The following is a 20075-nucleotide window of genomic DNA, read 5'->3' as shown; positions in this document are numbered from 1 at the left end:
GGCAACAGTTCACACCATGGCGGGAAAATTTCTGTCACCACATGTAAATATGAAAGTTATTCCCTGCGAGGAGGTGTGGATAGAGAGTGATTCTTGGAACAAAAAATTTGAATTCATTATGGGAACGAGTGCTTTCACAACGGCCGTAATAAATGTTACTGGGAATGGGAATATGATGACGTTACACTAATTGAGAGGTAGAGAGAAAATGAAATGTAATTCAATAAATACAAAGGCAGACACATCACGTCATTAACAGGAATACGTCTCAATATGGATGTCATTTACACTATCTTAATGTTGATACGAGGAGGAATTGCATACGTGTGGGAAAACTAAATTTATTTTCAGCTATGTTATTGCATGATTTATGTCTAGTTGTGTTCATGTTTCTAAACAAATAACAATATGAGTGACTGTTGGGTGAATTTTTTTGCCTCAATAATTTTATGTTTAGTTGTTTCGTAGCTTTTATTAACCGTTCTCCATACGTGTATATTGCTACTGTAGCCAGAAACAGACTAGAGGCGTTCGCCAATAACCACATTTTGCGTCGCCTGAGGATGTCAACGCGTCGCTCTCCCTGTTGTCTGTTATCGCTTTCAGCAGGTGTTACTCCCTTTGATGTAGCGAGACCCTTGTACGCTGCGCATGTTTCCACTAATTGGCAGACGCAGCCATTCATCCCTTCAATCAGCCGGAGTACCGCTTGTATGGCACTGCGACAAAGGAAAAAAAAAAATTTAAAAAATCAGTCGGTGTCTCTTTGTTTGAAAATCAGGGATGCGGCTGATTTTTCTCTCTGTAACATTTCACGTAACACTTTAATCGAGAACAAACTTTCGGTTTGCGGGTGCTAATTGAGTCTGGTAGCTATTTTCCTCGTAAGTGTATGGGCGACGACAAATATCTGTACAAAAAATTAAAGGGTGGGAAAGAGCTAAACTTTAAAATGCTTAAGGTACACGATTAGTATGTCGACATACTTATTAGAGAGCAGATTTTGCGGAATCTGCGTACAGTAAGCTTTCTCATTATGCAGATCTGTGCTAAAATCGCTTTAGCTTGTGCCTTGCTCGGTTAATGTTTTTATCTTGTGTTGTCTTCTCGTGTCACATATTTGTTCTGATTACATATTAGGTAAAAGGTCTCCTGACAAAACCCCATTCCAACTTCATTCAACTCCAAGTTTTCCCACGGTACGTATTCCATTTGCCATTAATTCTGCCCTCTGGGCACACAGATTCATAAACCGTTTCGTTCCACTTTCAACAAATCCAATAGAAGACATTATCTTGTGTAGTGCCATTAATATTTAATACTAGTCCAGCTCATACGTTAAGGAATGCGCCCACCTTCCGCGTCAGCTACTTTTGGTCTCACATTTCACACGGTTCTCTCCTCTAATCTTACATCGTCGTGTCTAGCGATATGCCTTTCACAACTATGATGTACCGCGTGCCACTCCCTTCTACAATTTCATTTGAAGTTCATGTTAGTTTTATGTATCGTTAAAGTAGACTGTATTCAGTACATGACATGCTGTCCACTTTCTTGTTTTCTGTCAGATGCATCATATCGTCCACAAATTATAGCATCACTGACTGTTTCCCTTAAACTTACATTGCCTCTCTCAACTTCTTTCGATCAGTTCTTCTTAGGTACACTTGTCACATTTTTGTGAGGAAGAGCTGGAAGTGTGTCTTACGCAATTCTCACGACTGACATTTCTGTCGCTATCGTCCACTTTAATTAATTCCACCAGGTTTCTGTAGAATTCTCATGCGTCTCAGGGATCATATATTATCTAACGCTGTCAAAGGCGTCTGCTGCGTTTGGAAATGCGATGATGGTACACGGATTTTCCGTTATTATTTATTTGTTGAGTATGGGGCGTCACCTATCCTGCTGCCCCTCTCTCTTTCCATCTCGTTCCTCCCCCTTCTCTCTCCACGCTATCACGTTCACACCAATACGAGACTCGTGGTACTTAACGTGACAGTAGTTATATCTAGACTGTAACTGATGTGTGTACCAAATTTGGTTGAAATCGTTCCAAGGGTTTAGGATGAGCTATGTACTCGTGACTTTGCCCGCCTACGCGCATATAAAATATATCGAGTGAGGTGGCCCAGTGGTTAGTACATTTGACTCGCATCCGAGAGGACGACGGTTCAAACCCGCGTCCGGCCATCCTGATTTAGTTTTTCCGTGATTTCTCTAAATCGCTTCAGGCAAATGGCGGGATGGTTCCTTTCAAGGGCACGGCCGCTCCTATGGGACCGATGACGTCGATGATAGTTCCCCCCCCCCCCCCAAAACCAACCCCCTCCCCCAAAACAAACCACCAAACATGTAAAATAGATCTCACATATATTTAACGTATTTCACACGGTTTTATACTCGAATCTCACCTTTTCTTCTAGCGAATTTCACCTTGCAGTTTAATTTTTACGCAGTTCAATATTTATGAAGTATATCCTGCACTACATGCTGTACAACTATATAATTTTTCAGGTACATAGAGTGATGTTTGTGGGTAATGCAGGGAAACGTTTTGTGAACAGAGTTAATAGTAGGGAAGTAATAAATTAAAAATCGTAATGCATAAAGCAGCAGTTTTTCACGCATCTCATTGACGTCACAGCTCCTGAACTATGTTTCGTACAATGACTTAACTTTTCTGACACTTTCAGTGGTATATGCGAATAATGTCTACAAAATGAGCCCCGAATACAGTTAGTAATGGTTCAAATGGCTCTGAGCACTATGGGACTTAACATCTATGGTCATCAGTCCCCTAGAACTTAGAACTACTTAAACCTAACTAACCTAAGGACAGCACACAACACCCAGCCATCACGAGGCAGAGAAAATCCCTGACCTCGCCGGGAATCGAACCCGGGAACCCGGGCGTGGGAAGCGAGAACGCTACCGCACGACCACGAGATGCGGGCTACAGTTAGTAGTAAAAAATTAAAACTACGTGCTTCATGTGGCAGTTTCAGTGCTTGAACAGCAAAATCGTAGTAAACGATAAGCAATTTTCCTGTCATAGTTTTGTGGGGATCGTCAGCGAGAAAAAATTTCGTAATGATTTGAAATTGTATGTAAAGATTGTTGCGAGCCTCTAAGTGCTCTCATTCTGCAAGACTATATCTTCGGTATCCGCACGTCAGTGGCTGCACTGCTTTTTCAGTCCCACCCAAACCCCTTTGACAGGTAGATGGTTCTTACCAAAAAGCAATAATTTTCAGATAGTAAGTGATATGTGTACCAGGTTTGACTGGAATTCTACATTGGTTTTAGGAGGAGATGCGGAAAATATGTACATACATACTTTTTACACTGTGTATGAATTCAAAGTCATACTCTTTTTACGTGTTACCTGTTCGCGCTTGTCTCGACATCTTTCTCCCTTTTTTCTTTTTTGGCCATTCGCCAGTTGCAGTATGCAACAAGCAGAAGGGACATGCAAAAGAGTTACCAGTTAACACGGGCCATATAATTAGGGATTAGAAAAGGGAATGGGAAGCTATATTCGGTTATGACCGAGTGCATTTGGTGAACAATTAAACTTTATTTACAATTAGGTGAATAACCGGAGTTTATTCCAATCCTGTATGGTTCTTCTCCTGCTGCCCTCCTCTCTACGCATCTCATCCTTCACTCCTCTCTGGCCATCCTCTGTCCACCTATCCCTTTACGCCCTCTCCGTCCATCTCCAACAGCCCCTATCATTATCCACTCTCCCTTCATCTCCTCCTCCACCTTGCTTCCAATCTCTTCCTCCCCGTTTCTTTGTCCGTCTCCTCCTCTTTCATTTTTCTGTCCATTTCCCCATCTCACCACTCTCTATCATTTTTCCCCTCCCCCTCTCTCCGTCCATCTCCTCTTCCCACATATTTGTTCCCATCTCTTCCTTCCCCAACGTTGTCTGTCTACGTCCTCCTCCTCCTTTCTCTCTCCACATCATAAAGCTCATTCCAACAGAAGGCTAGTATTTTCTTCCAGATTGCAAGCAATGTATCTACCAAATTTGGGTAAAACCATTCCATGGCTTCTGGATGAGTGCTTTAACACTGGCTTTGCCCGTGTGCGCACGTGTCAAATATATTTAACATATATTTGTCATATTTCTAACTTACTTGTACACGATTTGACCTGTGAATCTAGCGAATTTCCTACTACAGATTCATTTTCACACATGACGTCGTATCTCGTCAACTATCTGCTGTACAATAATATAATTATTTAGGTGCATCTAGTGGTATTTGTGGCTACTGTCTACGAAATGTCTTGCGAACGGATTTAGTGGTAAAGAAATAGTAGATTAAAACGTCAAACATAATGCAGATGTTTTTCACGCATCTCAGTATTTGGCATCGTATTTCCTTAACTACGTGTCGTACAGCGAGATATTTTTGTTGGTACATTCGTCGGCAAATGTGAATACTATCCGCGAAAAGTGTTGCGAATAGCGGTAATAGTAAAAAAGTGATAAATTTAAACGTCGTGCATGATGTGGCAGTCTTTCACGTATCTTAGTGTCCATCACATCATATCTTCTCAACTATTTGTCGTACAATAGTATATTTTTTCTGTACGGTCAGTGGCATATGTGAATACTATCTGAAAATTGTGTCACGAATACAGTTGGTGATAAAACGGTAAGAATTAAAACGTCATGCTCCATGTGGCAGTCTTACTGCATGAATAACGAAAATGTGGCGGTTGACAGCGAGAAAAAGTTTCGTAAAGATTTGAAATTATGTGTAAAGTTTCTCTCTAAGTGCTCTCACTCTCAGTTACAGCATGACAAAATTATGGCTACTCACGTGTCGTGTGTTACACTACTTTCTCACCAACACCCTCACCCCTTTGTTAGGTAGTTGGTTAGGTGTTTCTTAACCTCAGAGCGACAGTTCCCACAAAGCAAGTTATATATGTACCAAGTTTTGCTGAAATAGGTCCACTGGCTTAAGAGGACCTGTGGGATATACATACATACATTCAAACATAATATGTTTGCAAACAAATTTCGCAAGAAGAAACTTGACTATTTAGAAATGCAAACATTTTAAACCTGGTCTCATAAAAGTAATACACGAAACTGGAACAATCTTGAAATAGATATCCCTCATTAATGGTTGCGAATCTCTAAGAATAGCAACACTTTGTTTGGCGATTGAAGAAACTTTCTTCAGAAAGGGTTTTAAAAGAACACCACAAACTAAGCTATATAAGAGGTCATAATCAAGTATAGCAGTACTGTGAGCATGACGGCTAATAACAGTCACTCCACACAACAAGCGTAAGAGACCATAAGTGACAGGCGGAATATACTGTCCGGGTCAGGAAACACTCACATGCACTCCGCACGCCCTTCCTCAAGCGCACACACGTTGCACGGCCCAGTTCCTCTGTTGCGTCTATGTTGCCTACTCGGCCTGGACCAAGAAAGTAAACTCTCACTCCGGCCCAAAACGCACTCCTCCCAACGCCGGAGCGGCGCAGTAAACTCTGCGAGCAACAGGTAACACCCTCTTCGCAGCTGACTGGTGGGGCAGTACAATGGGCCATTTAAAGTCGGCAGGTCGCAACTAATGAGGAGTGTGCCGAATAACGGACACATACCATCACACTGTGGGTAAAACTTTCATCCACACAATCCTTAGGTTAGCAAGGGTGGGTCAGTGAGGGAACTATGACACAATCAGCAGGAGAGGTCATGTATCCAAGTTGCTGGTAAGGATAGTAAACAATAGAGTGGTCTAGATATTGTTAGATGACGATCATTTTGGTTTTAGGAAAGATAAAGTCACCAGAGTACAGCTCTGATGTTGTGCTTGTTTATGGAAGCTAGACGTAAGGAAAATGAAGGCACATTCATAGGATTTCTCGAACTGCAGAAAATGTTCGACGAGATCAAGTTCTTCAAGATGTTCGAGATTTTTAGGAAAACAGTTCTAAGCTGTCTGGTAAGAGAGTATTATACAGTATATATAACAACAAAGATGGAAAATACAAGAATGGAAGAGCCGAGAACGAAATGGTCGGATTAGATATGGTATGGGAGAGGAACGTAATCTTTCTAACTGCCATTCAATCTATTAACTGAAGAAGCAACGGAAGAAATTAAAAAAAATAAGATTACGATTAAAATACAGAGTGAAAGGATGTAAATGATAAGAATCGCTGGTGAAATTGTTGTCCTCAGTCAAAGTAAGGAGAGAACTGAATGGTCTGTTAATCTGAACAGTTTCATGAGCATGAAATATGGACTGAGAGCAAAACAAAAAAAGACGAGATAAGCAATAATATTAACATCAAAATATGAGACCACGAGTTAGGCGAAGTTAAGGAACTCTGCTATCCTGGAAGCAAAATTAAACATGACGGACGAAACAAGAACACACGAAGGTAGATTAGGAGCCAACGAGTGTATTACTCACATAAGGAAGTCTTTTTGCCTAATCTGAGGAGAAAATTCCTTGAAAGTATGTTTGGAACACAGAATTTTACGACAGTGACCATGGACTGTAGAAAACCGGATAAAATGAAAGTTGAAGGGTTTCAGATGTGTTATCTGCTACGAAATGAGGGTGTTCATCGAAGACTCAGCGAGAAAAGGACGTGACAAACATCGACAAGAACAACTTACATGGTAGATGAGGGAACTGTAAAGTATCAAAACTGTAGGAGTAGACAGATACTGCAACACATCCAAGAAGTAACTTACATGGTTTCGTTGAGGGCTACACAGGAGAAGAAGTCTTGGCGGCCACCTCACACCAATCAGAAGTTTGATCCTCCATTCACCCCTCCCCCTAGGCACCGGCTAAAACTGAAGAGCTCATAAAAGTTTCTGAATCTGGGCAATACTACATGGTTGGTAGTTTCATGATAAGACTATTACAAAAATAAATTGCTGACGAGATAATTATACAGAAGCATGGAAAAGGAAATTGAGGATATGTTAGTTGACAATTAGTTTTGCCTTGGGAAAGGTAAGGCCACCACAGAGGTAACCCTAACGTTGCAATTGATAACTGAAGCAAAAGTAAAGAAAAATAAAGACACGTTCATAGGATCTGTCGACTTATAAAATGCGTTACACAAAGTAAAATAAGTAAATAAATTTCAAATTCTATGCCTCTGACTGATTTCAGTAAGTGAACTTAAACTCAGGAATTTCAGATCTCTGTTAATCTCTAATACAATATTGTGTGCACCATTTCTTACTTTTTTTACATCACAGAACTATGTGAATGTATACTTCGGGCCATTGCAAAACCAAACAAAACCATTTGTTCAAATCAAGCCTGAAACTAGAGTCTAGTATCTAGACTGAAAAGCCTATAGAGTATCCGTTCAATAGTAAGAGACATAATAAGTAAAATCCAATTATAACATAGGGTTGGAAAAAGACATGAAGGGACGAATCTCAGTGGAGGATGAAGATCGAAATACATTATATTAAAAATTACAGAGGTTAAAAATTCAAACCTCATTCAGTCCTACAATTCTCTATGCACTTTACATGTCCCTTTATCTTCGAAAAAAGATTTTTAAAATATTCACATCGCATGTTGTACACTGGTTTGAACTCCACAGTGAATGGCTGTGTAAGTCTATGAAAAGGGCTGTAGAAGACTAGAGACTTTCACATACAGAAGGACCATATCCAGTAAAGCACTTTGGTGCTCGAATCAGTCTTTAGACTGAGAACAGTTGGACTTCAGTAAAACGAGTATTTCAAATAAGTTACCGAATTCACAGTTCAAGTGTGGAAGTTTATTATTTAGCTCTCGTGAATTGAAGGTACATAAAGTAGCAATGATCAGTGGCATGAGGATGCTGAACGCATTGGAAGCCCTTGCATTAAAGGCACATAATATATCCACAAGACATCTGACCTGTAATTGAAAAAGGGTGTAAGGTGGCAGCATGAATGAATGTTAATTTCACACCTTACATGAGATTTTATACGGCATAGCAAGTAGAAGGATATGTCATCTTGACATACTATGCCGATAGTGAGCAGATTTGTCTATCAATATGTACAGTATGTAATGCAAAGGGATAACACTCGATTCGACAGTATTAATACACAGAACCCAAATCCTGCATGTCATTGAGCAAAAGGTAAAAAAAGCTGCTGGAAGAAACGTTTTAGTTTAGGGGTAGATACGAGTTGTGCCACCATGGCTCATATGCAACGGAAGGCTTCTAACAGGGGTTGGTGACCTGCGGCGACAGGGACAACGAAAGCGCTGGGCGATATATCGAGGGGAGCAGGTAGCGGCCCAGTGCTGCTTGCGACGGAGAAATTCTTTAGAAAACTATGTCGGGGAATTTCCAGATCGCTACAGACAGACCACTGACGCAGTTGATTACGTGAAAGGCCCATGGTACACTCGTCCTGTATGCATGTAACTTTTAGGCGTCAGGAGCGGGAACAAAATGTCTGATTGGGTGAGATAAACGCAGATGGAGAAAAATGGCGATGGTTAGACACAGTTTAAAGGTAGGCCAATTGCAATTGTCAGGGGCAGTTTCCACAAGATGAAAGGAATGCCCCCATTGGTCAGAAAAAGCCGTGATATGAAGCACAAAAAACACAGGTGGGGGATAGTTTGCTACGAAAGATACAATACCGAAAACTTTGAGGACTCTCCTCTGAACCAGCATCAAGTGTAGAATAGGGCGCATCACGCTCTGTACGACGCCAAAAGATGAATTTTTGTGTTAACACTGCTTTCACTTTGTCTGACATTCAGCTAGAAATCAGCTGAAGAGTCGTTGAGCTCCGATAGCAGAGGAAACAGAGAACTGAGAGGGCACTGAAGCATACAGGCTGGTTCCATCCATGGAAGTACATATCGCCATATTTTCCAGACTAGGAATGAGTGGATGGTTTTTCATCTAACGAGAAACATAGTTCACTTTTAGCTGCTAAAATCAGTAAAGACTTTGATAATCTGTTTATAGGATTTTCAGAGGGCGAGATCAGCCATGCAACCGACAGCACGTCGCAGCTAAAGGTAAATGTCGCTGGCAGAAGTGTAAAATTGTTGGGTCACCAGCTTGCGTCCACTGTGAACTCGTGCAACCTTAAGTAATCTATTGCTCATCTTCTCACAAAAACTAACCATCCTCCACAGACTTGATTGTCATCAAAAAAAGTTTAGCATCATCCTGATTCCCAGAACTCCTGAAGACAGACGTTTTATCACAGACACAGTTCCTTTGACTGTTCAGAGAAGTCACTGAACTCGCTCAAAGATGTAAACAAGCATGCATGAGTAGTGCCTATTAGATGTACGGGGTCCGACAACCGATCAGTTCCAGTCATTCCACCGGGAAGGAGGTACACGGCTTGTGTTGTCTGTAGTTCAACCACGCCTAGCAGTGCAACACCGCGATTCGATCGCGTCTTTGTTGTTACTTTGTGCCAGGAACCACTCTCAACAAGGGAAGCGTCCAGGCACCTGGAAGTGAACCAAAGCGATGTTGTTCGGACATGGAGGAGATACAAAGAAACAAGAACTGTCGATGCATGCCTCACTGAGACCGCTCAAGGCCTACTGCTTCAGTTGATGACCACTACCTATGGATTATGACTCGGAGGAATCCTGAGAGCAAAGTCACCACGTTGAATAATGCTTTTCGTGTTACGACTCAAACTGTGCGCAATAGGCTGCATGACGCACAACTTCACTCCCGAAGTCCATGGCGAGGTCCATCTTTTCAACCATGACACCATGCAGTGCGGTGCAGATGGGCCCAACAACATGGCGAATGGACCGCTCAGGTTTGGCACCATGTTCTCTTCACCGATAAGTGTCGCATATGCCTTCAACCAGGCAATCGTCGGAGACGTGTTTGGAGGCAACCTGGTTAGGCTGAACGCTTTAGACACACTGTCCAGCGAGTGCAGTAAGGTGAAGGTTCCCTGCTGTTTTGGGGTGGCATTATGTGAAGTCGACGTATCCCACTGGTGGTCATGGAAGGCGCCGTAATGGCTGTACGATACGTAAATGCCATCCTCTTCCCGATAGTGCAACCATATTGGCAGGATACTGGCGAGGCATTCGTCTTCATGGACGACAATTCGCGCCCCCATCGTGCACATTTTGTGAACTAGCTTCCTTCAGAATAGCGGTATCACTCGAATAGAGTGGCTAGCATCTTCTCCAGACATGAACCCTATCGAACGTGCCTGGAATAGATTGAAAAGGGCTGTTTATGGACGACGTGACCCACCAACGACTCTGAGGATCTACGTCGAATCGCCGTTGAGGAATGGCACAATCTGGACCAACAGTGCCTTGATGAACTTGTGGATAGTATGCCACGACGAATTAAGGCATGCATCAATGCAAGAGGACGTGCTACTGGGTATTATAAGTACCGGTGTGTACAGCAATCTGCACCACCACCTCTGAAAGTCTCACTGTTTGGTGGTACAACATGCAATGTGTGGTTTTCATGAGCAATAAAAAGGGTGGAAGTAATGTTTATGTTGATCTCTATTCCAATTTTCTGTACAGGTTCCGGAACTCTCGGAACCGAGGAGATGCAGAACTCTTTTTGATGCGTGTAGTACCGAAATTAGAACCAGAATCGGATGATTTGTAGTAATATTGGCTAATTTCACTGTCTAGAGGTAAGAAAAATCCGTTAGAGAACCTTCTATTTAAATTTGATATTGTTGTGTTCAGTGTTATTTCTGCTAAACAGGAAGTAATGCGTTATCTTGAAAACTTGGCCAAGCGGTTAAAGGCGCTACAGTCTGGAACCGTGCGACTGCTGCGGTCGCAGGTTCGTTATCCTGCCTCGGGCATGGATGTGTGTGATGTCCTTAGGTTTAAGTAGTTCTAAGTTCTAGGGGACTGATGACCTTAGACGTTAAGTCCCATAGTGCTCAGAGCCATTTGAGCCATTTTTTTGAAAACTGTCCTGAAATTGTCATGTCACAATCTATGTAAACTCGTGTGCTTCTTTAACAACAATATATGAATAAAAGAAATTTAGTACATCTAAACACCGATGTGGTCTGTCATATAATAAGGGTCCACTTCTAACCCCAAAAATTTATTCTAGTGACGCCAACGCATTCACAGGGTGTGTCTGATGATGCCTGACGATATGAAAATGAGTGGAGTGTCAAAAGGGTCGGGATGATCTCTCCATTGGAAAAAAATTCCGGGATAGTCCCCTTTTCAGATCTCCAGGAGTTAACTGCCAAATGGTAGGAGATTATGAGGAAATGTTTCAATAACAAACGAAAGGGTAACGTTCTACGAGTCAGTCGGGGAGTGGAATGTCAGAAACTAGAACGTGGTAGGGAAGATAAAAAATCTGAAAAGGGAAATTCAAAGGCTCTGTCTAGGAATGCCGGTCGCGGTGGCTGAGCGGTTCTAGGCGCTCAGTCCGGAACCGCGCAGCTTCTACGGTCGCAAGTTCGAATCCCGCCTCGGGTATGGATGTGTGTGATGTCCTTAGGTTAGTTAGGTTTAAGTAGTTCTAAGTTCTAGGGGACTAATGACCTCACATGTTAAGTCCCATAGTGCTCAGAGCCATTTCTTTAGCTAGGTATAGTAGGGATCAGTGAAGTGACATGGAAAGAAGACAAAGGATTCCTGGTCAGATGAGTGTAGGGTAATATCAACAGCATCATTAAATGGTACAATGGAAGTAGAATTCGTTATGAATAGGAAGGTACGGCAAGGAGAGTGTTACAATGAACAGAATCGGCAGCAAACCAACACCGACGGCGATAGTCAGGTATACGTACCGACATAGCAAGCTGAAGATTAAGAGACAGAAAGTACATCAAGGTACTGAAAGGGTAATACAATACATAAAGTGAGGTGAAAACGTAATAGTCTTGGAAGACTGGAATGCAGTTCGAGATGAAGGAGAAGAAGAAGAAGACGACGATGAAGAAGAGGTTGCAGGAGAATATGGGCTTGGGACAAAGAATGAAAAAGGAAGGAGAAAGACAAATTCAGTTCTGTAATAAATTCAAGCTAATAATGGCTAATACTCTGTTCAAGAATCACAAGTGGATTAGGTATACTTGGAAAAGGGCGGGTGATGGGGAAAATTTGACTTAGAATACATGGCACTAAGACAGAGATTCCCAAATCAGATACTGGATTGTAAAGCCCACTCAGGAGCATGTAGTACAGATGAAGAGTAGGCTGAAATTTAAGGGATTACTCAGGAAGAATCAATAGGCAAAGAAGTGGTATGCCCTTGTACTAAGAATAGCTTGAAATTCTCTAAGGTTGTGGATACAGCAATAAGGTATACGTCAGTAGGAACTACAGAGGAAGAGGAAAAACAGAAGTTTTCAGTTGATCGATGGAAGAAGGACGTACTAAAATTTTCAAGGAAATTCAGGAATACAGAAATACAAGTCTCTGAGGAATGAAATAAATAGAAAGTGCAGGGAAGCTGAGACGAAATGGCAGCAAAAAAATGGAGAAATCGGAAAATGAATGGTTGTCGGAAGGACTGATTCAGCGTATAGGAAAGTCAAAAAAACCTTCGGTGAAATTAAAAGCAAGGGTGGTTGCATTAAGAGTGCAAAGGGGTTTCCACTGTTAAATGCCGAGGAGAGAGCAGATAGGTGGAAAGAGTACGCTCAACGCTTCTAACAGCCGGAAGATTTATCTGACGTGATACAAGATAAAACAGGAGTCGATTTAGAAAGGATAGGGGATCCAGTATTAGAATGAGAAGTTAAGAGAGCCTTGGGGGACTTAAAATCAAGTAAGTCAGAATGAATACATAACATTCCATCAGGATTTTTGAAATCGTTGCGGAAAGTGGCATCAAAACGTCTATTTACGTTGATAAGCAGAATGTATGAGTCTGGTGACATACCATCTGACTTTCGGAAAAGTATCATCCACACAATACCGAAGATAGCAAGAGCTGACAAGAGCGGGAATTATCGCTCAAATAGCTTAACATTTCATGCGTCCAAATTGCTGACAAGAGAATTATACAGAAGCATGGAATAGGAAATTGAGGATATGTTAGATGACAATTAGTTTTGCTTTGGGACAGGTAAAGCCACCACAGAGGCAATCCTAACGTTGCAGTTGATAACTGAAGCAAAATTAACGAAAAATCAAGACACGTTCATAGGATTTGTCGACTTATAAAATGCGTTACACAATGTAAAATGCCACAAGATATTCGAAATTCTAGAAGAATAGCTGTAATGAATACTGAGAGACTAGTGATATAGAATATGTACAAGACCTAAGAGGGAATAATAAGAGTGGACGACCAAGAATGAAGTGCTCGGATTGGAAACGGTGTCAGACAGGGAAGCAGTCCTTCGCCCCCCACTATTCAATCTGTAAATCGAAAAAAGCAAAGATGGAAATGAAAGAGAGCTTCCGGTGTGGAGTTAAAATTCGAGGTGAAAGGATATACATGACAAGATTCGCTGATAATTTAGGTATCCTAAGTGAAAGCGAAGAAGAATTACACGAGCTGCTGAATGGAATGAACAGTCTAATGAGTACAGAATATGGAATCAGAAAATCGATGAAAGACGAAATTAATGAGAAGTAGCAGACTTGAGAACAGCGAGAAACTTAACATTAGGATTGATTGTCACTAAGTACAAGAAGCAATTCTACGACCTAGTATAAAGGAACTTAATAATTTTTTCTTATTGATAAATGTATAGATAAGTATTCGACTCTCATGTTGTTGTTGTTGTTGTTGTTGTGGTCTTCAGTCCTGAGACTGGTTTGATGCAGCTCTCCATGCTACTCTATCCTGTGCAAGCTTCTTCATCTCTAAGTAACTACTGCAACCTACATCCCTCTGAATCTGCTTAGTGTATTCATCTCTTGGTCTCCCTCTACGATTTTTAACCTCCAAACTGCCCTACAATACTACATTGGTGATCCCTTGATTCCTCAGAACATGTCCTACCAACCGATCCCTTCTTCTTGTCAAGTTGTGCCACAAAATCCACTTCTCCCCAATTCTATTCAGTACCTCCTCATTAGTTATGTAATCTACCCATCTAATCTTCAGCATTCTTCTGTAGCACCAGATTTCGAAAGCTTCTATTCACTTACTGTCCAAACTATCTATCGTCCATGTTTCACTTCCATACATGGCTACACTCCATACAAATACTTTCAGAAACGACTTCCTGACACTTAAATCTATACTCGATGTTAACAAATTTCTCTTCCTCAGAAACCCTTTCCTTGCAATTGCCAGTCTACATTTTATATCCTCTCATACCAAAGCTTAATTTGTAGTATTTAAGTAATTGACGCTGTCGGACGAAAGAAGATTTACGCTCTTCATTTATTAGTTTTAGTATTAGTTACCTTTCGATGTTCTCATGTCCTGATGAAAAGACGTGCTGTGTCATTTCTAGTGATATTGTGGTAAATAATGAAAACTGCATATGAAACAGAACGACTTTCTCATTAACGATACCACGGATCCAAGCTCCTGTAACTCTGGAAGATTATTGTTATTTTAATTTTTTATGCAGAATTCAGATGGAGGCGATGATCTCCACGACGGCACTGCTCAACAATAGAGGTACGTGAATGTGTTAATCTCTTTCCCTTCGTGGCCACCAGTGTCAGATTCAATATATGTGCCGAGATATTCAGAACCTGCAATCTTTCCTTTCATTTAATTACGTAGTCCAATTATTTGCTTTCTCAGATGAATTTTTTTACCCAGGACACGGGGAATGACAGTACTTAGGATCAAAGTGCCTTTATCCCGACAGTACGTTCGCATACAACTGATTGGGTACCGACATAACTATACTTAAGACCCATTTCCTTTACGGTATTAATTCTTATCCTGAACAACTCACTCGCAAATGTACGTGCCCTCTTATTTTGTGTAGTCAGTTTGATGTTTTCTTTAATAGCGTTGCTTATAGTATTCAGTGGCTTAGTCTCCACAATTGACATTTGCCTGTGTCGCAACGGCGTTTCACGCGAAATACTTATTACCCAAGAGTCATAATAACTCTCATTTGAAAATTGCGACACCGGCTGACTAAACTTCTAACATTTTAACAGACCGGTTACAATAGGCAGCAATATAATCAGTGACGGACGGAGCATGAAGGACATTAAAAGTAGACTAGCAGTGGCAGAAAGAGCATTCCCGTCCAATAACATAGGCTTTAATTTGAAGACGAAATTTCTGAGAATGTATGGTCGGAGCACAGCATGGTACAGTAGTGATACGTGGACTGTGGGAAAACCGGAATAGAAGAGAATAGAGGCATTTGAGATGTGGTGCTACAGACAAATGTTGAAAATTAGGTGGACTGATACGGTAAGAAATGAGCAGGTTCCGAGCAGAATCGGAGAGGAAAGGAATATGTGGAAAATAGTGACAAGGAGAAGGGACAAGATGAGAAAACGTCTGTTAAGACATAAGGGAATGACTCCCACCGTACTAGAGGGAGCTGTAGAGGGCAAACTCTTTAGAGGAAGGCAGGGGTTGGAATACATTCAGCAAATATTTGAGGACGTAGGTTTGAAGTGCTTCTCGTTGATTGGCGCTGGCACGGGAGAGGAATTCGTGGCGGGCAGCATTAAACCAGTCATAAGACATGTGATTTAAAAAAATATATCATATCTGTGCAATATTACACGTTATACACAGTTTCCTTGTGGTGAAATTAGAGAAGGGAACCAAATGAAATTAAATATTGCATGAAATAATTATATGTTGCTGCTTTATTTGCTTGAGGTCTTCATCAGGGTTATGGTGTTCGCCTCTCTGTAACGTATTTCACGCTGCATGCCGATACTTTCCGCGTGCAGCTCGTATTACGTGTTCGATCTGTTCGCTCGTGCAGTCGCGCGGACACTGCTTTGAGTACTGAGCCATGTGTAAAGCCCTTCAAATCTAATTGACTGTGTGTGCTGACCACCAACAGAGGGTTTGATAGCTTCATCTGTCATCTGTAATTAGACTATTACGGTCAGCTGCAGAAAGAAGTCCAAAAATGCGGAACACGTACCACACCCATTTTTAATTTGTTTGTTGCTCCGCTACTTCTGCGTTGACTGTCCTTTTAATGTAAGAATAGACTAGACTTTTCGTTCTGTACTACTCTGGTATCTCTTTGGTGTTTCAAAACGTTACGCTTTTCTTTCTTTTACGCATTTCGTACCGCAATTAAGATGTAAATGTTAGAGAAGGAAATGTCTTTTGAGAAATACTTTTGCTATGTATGTCTACGAAGCAATGTAAGTTAAAGGAGGTACAGAATTCATATCCGCAGTCAACTGTGTTAAATGTTGGTTCACATGACTCCTCTAGATCATCTAAACTTCTTTTAATTCACTATGGGGTACCCTGTCTCGATCTGTGAAAACGGAACCCTTCTAGGTTCTCTTTGTTATCCGTCTGTCTGTACGACTGTTAAGGGTAAACGTGTGAAGTTCAAATTTATGTCACATAGAATCCTTGGAAGAGTAAAATTTTTAAGCTTTTACGTAATATGTCCATTTATATATTATATAAATATATTTTGGTATTCAGAAACTCACTCATCAACCCTAATAGGGTGCTTGGACGTAGAATATTAAAATTTGCAAAAACGCACAATTTCATTTTATCAGTAAAGGAAAACATACGAAAACGGTTAATTTGTTATTATATCACACGGAAAGAAAATTTCTTTGTCATTTTTTATCCATTAGTCTATCGGTCTGTGAAAAACCCCTATCTTCTCTGGAACAGCTTGGCATATCTAGTTCTCATTTATGTCACATAACTACAGTCTATGATTCCTTGGCGCAGTATAATATTTCAGTTTCCAGATCAATGCCATGAGAACATTCCGTCATTTATGTCACACATTTTGATACAAACTCACTCATCAACACTTATAGGGTACTTCTAGTTGACGCAGATTCATGAAATTTGTCGAGACCAAAGATTTCAGAGCGCTAGTAAAGTAAAATAAAATCTGAAAATTGTTAAGTTCTAAATACATCATTAGAACAGACATTGCATTCATCATCCGTCAAAAGCATGATAGACGAACATACTGCATGCAAATATAAAATGTAATTTGTAATCATGTTTTAGTAAGCGGATAAAAAAAAATGTTTTATTACTGTAATCGCCAGCATGGTTCTTTGTGTGTGTCTGCTATAGAGATTTTGATACTGTCTTGGAATTACTGGAACCGATATCTGCCTGTGGAACAACACAAGTTCATACACTAGTTACGTAAATTCTGACTAGTCACGAGTCAACTGAGCATCGGGGGTTGTGTTCAAAATGACCACTAACAGCGGCAACACATTTTTCTATTCCGGTATGGAACGACAGCAGGACCCGTACTAGGATTTCGGCGGAGATGTCCGAGCAGGCTGAGGTAATACGTCGTTGCTTATCATCGGGTGTAGTTGTTACGCCCTTGTAGACAGCGTCTATCAGGTTTATCCACAGAGAAAATTTGCAGGCGTCATATCAGGGAAACGCGCCGCCAAGGTACAGGTTCTCTGCGTCAAATCCGACGATTTTGACATAATTCGTGAAGACATGCTGTAGTACTTAGTGCACTGTGGGCTGGACAGCCGCCATGATGGCACGACAGGTTCTTCCTGCCGGCCGCGGTGGTCCCGCGGTTAAGGCGCTCAGTCCGGAACCGTGCGACTGCTACGGTCGCAGGTTCGAATCCTGCCTCGGGGATGGATGTGTGTGATGTCCTTAGGTTAGTTAGGTTTAAGTAGTTCTAAGTTCTAGGGGACTGATGACCACAGAAGTTAAGTCCCATAGTGCTCAGAGCCAGAGGTTCTTCCTACTGTGCATAGGGGCGTCTTGTCGCATCGGTGTAAGATAATATGTTAGGAGGCTGCGATACCTGTTCGCGTTCATTGTTCTGTCTATGAAAAATGGGCCTATCAGCTGATGGTTCACTGTTTCACACCACACGTTTACACTTCAGGGACGCTGGCGTTCTCCCACATGAATCCAACGGGATTGTCAACAGACCAACAGTGCATGTTTCGGCGGTTTATCTGGTCCTTGTCGCGTAATCTCCACCGAGCTTTTGACTTTATATGCAGTTTATATGGCATAATGTTTTAATTAACTGTATGTTGCTTATTTTTGCAAGCACAACAGATAAAATGCGATTCTCGCTATTATTTTCTGCAGTTGAAAATGTTTTAACTTTGTACACCTTGATCTATTACGTGGGGATTCACACAACACTAAAGTATTTCCTGCTGTGCACGTATGATCTTTAATTTTCAAACTATTTTTATATAACCCTGGTCTGGATTGTAAGAAATGGAACACGGTATTATTACCGTAACCAATTATGAAATTAAACATGCCCTTCGCTACTTTCATGTCTGAAATGCACTGAAAATTACTCTTATTATACGTACAGAAGTTACAGTATGCTATGTTCGCTAAACGTAAAAGGTGCAGCCGATTTTTTAATATATGAACACAATTGATTGCCACGACTAACACGAGAGCATGAAACTAAAAATGAAGTTTGATTTTTGTATTATAAGCCAGAACAGGTTTCATCACAGCAGTCTTTGATATCGCACAGGTAAAATTTTATTACTCTCATTACCGTAAATTATTTGCGTCACTGATATTGTAATAACACATGTCCACCTGAAAATGATGTAATAAAATCCAAAATTCACCTCTGAGGCCTCCGGGAAGCTGAAAGAAATCATTTTAATGTACCGTTACCTGCCCGCTTAATTGCGGGAAAACTGGTTTCATTGAATTTAATTTGAATTTGTCGTGGCAGCCGCTCCCGCGATGGCTGCACAGCTCTGCGTCATGAAAAATTCTAAATATGCCGAAAACGGCTAAAAATGTGGAATGAAATACTGGGCAAGCTAGCAATAGATTATTAGAAGTATTTTTAACAATTTCTATATTCAAAAATCAACATAAATATAAAGTATACACCTTTTTCATTCGTCAGCCTGCAATGGCGTCTTTCTCGAACAAGGAACAAAAGAAAGCTAACTAAGCATTCAATTGAGCGTTACAGCCTCTTACAACTTTAACGGCTACAAGAAGACAGACATAGTAATGAAACTTCCTGGCAGATTAAAACTGTGTGCCGGACCGAGACTCAAACTCGGGACCTTTGCCTTTCGCGGGCAAGTGCTCTACCAACTGAGCTACCCAAGCACGACTCACGCCCCGTCCCCACAGCTTTACTTCTGCCAGTACCTCGCCTCCTACCTTCCAAACTTTACAGAAGCTCTCCTGCAAACCTTTCTAGTTGGTAGAACACTTGCCCGCGGAAGGCAAAGGTCCTGAGTTCGAGTCTCGGTCCGACACACAGTTTTAATCTGCCAGGAAGTTTCGTATCAGCGCAAACTCCGCTGCAGAGTGAAAATCTCATTCTGGAGACAGAGTAATGTTTAATATGCATCTTTGTTATCTTTTTTAATTATCATTGTCCGCTTTGATTTCTACACTCGCCGACTATAGACATGATTTGCAAAATATAGATACGTAATTATTGCACAAACATAAAAATGAAAAAAAGATTATTTCTTTTTTTTATAGAATCTACATAATCGATAACCGTTCATACAGAAATGAAATAATAATAATAATAACAATAGTAATAATACAGATAAATGTTTTTTTCATATATTACAACGATTGTGAACGTCATGATGCTAGGAGACGTCACATCATGATTGGTAAATGTAGCTTCATCACTGAACAAGATACATGGTACATCTGGATCATCCTGCTTTAAAGCCCATATACAGAAATTAACACGATTCTCGTAATCGATTCCCTGCAGCTCTTGATAGAGACAGATGTGATAGGGATGGAATGTCGCTGGAGAATGTGTAGGATACTTGCCTGACTCAGGCCACTTCCTCCAGTGACTGTGCGAACCAACTGCAACGGCATCAAGAACATTAATTTCCTCCTCTTCTGCCGTCGCTTGGTCACTTCTGTTACATTGTCCAGGTGTTACATTACCACTTTCACGTAACTGATTGAAGAGGCTCATAAATAACTGC

The sequence above is a fragment of the Schistocerca americana genome, chromosome 3 (assembly GCF_021461395.2).
Source record: "Schistocerca americana isolate TAMUIC-IGC-003095 chromosome 3, iqSchAmer2.1, whole genome shotgun sequence".
NCBI classification, from domain to species: Eukaryota; Metazoa; Arthropoda; class Insecta; order Orthoptera; family Acrididae; genus Schistocerca; species Schistocerca americana.
The sequence above is the reverse complement of the archived record's forward strand: the minus strand, read 5'-3'. Positions refer to the sequence as shown.